Source organism: Macrobrachium nipponense, chromosome 32, assembly GCF_015104395.2.
Source record: "Macrobrachium nipponense isolate FS-2020 chromosome 32, ASM1510439v2, whole genome shotgun sequence".
NCBI lineage: Eukaryota > Metazoa > Arthropoda > Malacostraca > Decapoda > Palaemonidae > Macrobrachium > Macrobrachium nipponense.
This window is the reverse complement of record NC_061094.1, coordinates 9,476,367-9,479,034: the sequence shown is the minus strand read 5'-3', so window position 1 is coordinate 9,479,034 and position 2,668 is coordinate 9,476,367.

Below are 2,668 nucleotides of genomic sequence, written 5' to 3'. Positions count from 1 at the left end.
ATATTAATTCAAGCTACAAATGTCCTTTAATATCTAAATTCACTTTACCTCCCAAATGATATATATTCATATATGTACGAAGGGGAATTTTTTAGTTGATAATAATTTCGTCCCCCCATGGGATCGAACCACCGTCCAAGTGGACGGGGACGAAATCAGGACAGTCAGTGACGCTATCCAATCAGCCAACAGAGACGCTATAAGTTCATATCGATTCTGACCTTACAAATCACCCACCTCGATCTCGGTGCTTTCGTAATTAGATTTGTAAGGTCAGAATCGATATGAACTTATAGCGTCTCTGTTGGCTGATTGGATAGCGTCACTGACTGTCCTGATTTCGTCCCCGTCCACTTGGATGGTGGTTCGATCCCATGGGGGGACGAAATTATTATCAACTAAAAAATTCCCCTTCGGTACATATATGAAAATATATCATTTGGGAGGTAAAGTGAATTTAGATATTAAAGGACATTTGTAGCTTGAATTGATATATAAATGGATCCACGGTTCGATGTGATAATTATTCATAACAAAAGGCTACGTGCTGTCAAACGCTCGAATTGGGCCGTAACATAGTAGACAGGGTTTCATATCGATTCTAATTACGAAAGCACCGAGATCGAGGGTGATTTTGTAAGGTCAGAATCGATATGAACTTATAGCGTCTCTGTTGGCTGATTGGATAGCGTCACTGACTGTCCTGATTTCATCCCCGTCCACTTGGACGGTGGTTCGATCCCATGGGGGACGAAATTATTATCAACTAAAAAACCCCTTCCCCGGCGGTACATATATGAAAATATATCATTTGGGAGGTAAAGTGAATTTAGATATTAAAGGACATTTGTAGCTTGAATTGATATATAAATGGATCACGGTTCGATGTGATAATTATTCATAACAAAAGGCTACGTGCTGTCAAACGCTCGAATTGGCTAACATGGTAGACGGGGTTTCATATCGATTCTTAATTAACGAAAGCACCGAGATCGAGGGTGATTTGTAAGGTCAGAATCGATATGAACTTATAGCGTCTCTGTTGGCTGATTGGATAGCGTCACTGACTGTCCTGATTTCGTCCCCGTCCACTTGGACGGTGGTTCGATCCCATGGGGGGACGAAATTATTATCAACTAAAAAAATTCCCTTCAGTACATATATGAAAATATATCATTTGGGTAGGTAAAGTGAATTTAGATATTAAAGGACATTTGTAGCTTGAACTGATATATAATGGATCACGGTTCGATGTGATAATTATTCATAACAAAAGGCTACGTGCTGTCAAACGCTCGAATTGGCTAACATGGTAGACGGGGTTTTCATATCGATTCTAATTACGAAAGCACCGAGATCGAGGGTGATTTGTAAGGTCAGAATCGATATGAACTTATAGCGTCTCTGTTGGCTGATTGGATAGCGTCACTGACTGTCCTATTTCGTCCCCGTCACTTGGACGGTGGTTCGATCCCATGGGGGGACGAAATTATTATCAACTAAAAAATTCCCCTTCGGTACATGTATGAAAATATATCATTTGGGAGGTAAAGTGAATTTAGATATTAAAGGACATTTTGTAGCTTGAATTGATATATAAATGGATCACGGTTCGATATGATAATTATTCATATATATATATATATCTATATATATATATATATATATATATATATATATATATTCATAACACTACACACATATACTACATATATATATCATATATATATACATATATATATATATATATATATATATATATATATATATATATATATATGAGAGAGAGAGAGAGAGAGAGAGAGAGAGAGAGACTCTCTCTCTCTTTCTATATATATGTATGTATATATATATATATATATATATATATATATAATATATATATATATATATATATATATGTATGAGAGAGAGAGAGGAGAGAGAGAGAGAGAGAGAGAGAGACGAGACAGGACAGACAGACAGACAGAGAGGAAAAATACATCTTAATCATGGTAAAATATATTTGCTGAAGTTACTGAAAGGACAAAGCTACAACATCCAACAAGAAATTCGTCAGAAATACGGCTGAACAGAACATGAGGCAAAGATTAAATGACAGTTTCGTAAAAGCGCAAGAATATTACGATTATCAATCAATGAGTAAAAGAGGCCAAAACTTGTGCTGGAGGACAGGTCTCTCTTCATTGCAGTTCCGCGCAAAAGAGATCGAATTTGATGGCGATTTTATTTCACTAAATTAAAAATAAACTTGACTAATTACGATGCTATTAATTTTTCAATAAATAACTTGAGCTTTCAAAAGTTCCATCACTGTCGTCTGTCAGTTTCCAAGTCAGACAGAGATATAAGAAGAGTAAATAAGTAGTTTTATTTCAGGATGCTCGATGTGGTTCTAGACACAAAAACGTCATTAATCTAATTGCAATGACATGGCATATTGGGCTTAAAATTTTAAAAGACCAGTAACAATTCCCTAGAAAGAATTTGATGTGAGCAAGCAATTCCTGTTCAAATACTCCCGAAAAATTCCGGTTTGTTTTTGAGAGAGAGAGAGAGAGAGAGAGAGAGGAGAGAGAGAGAGAGACTCTTTTTGTTCTCTTACCTACGTGAGAAGGACTGACATACAGGTATAAAACCAGGATCTTTGTTGACGCAAGTACCACCG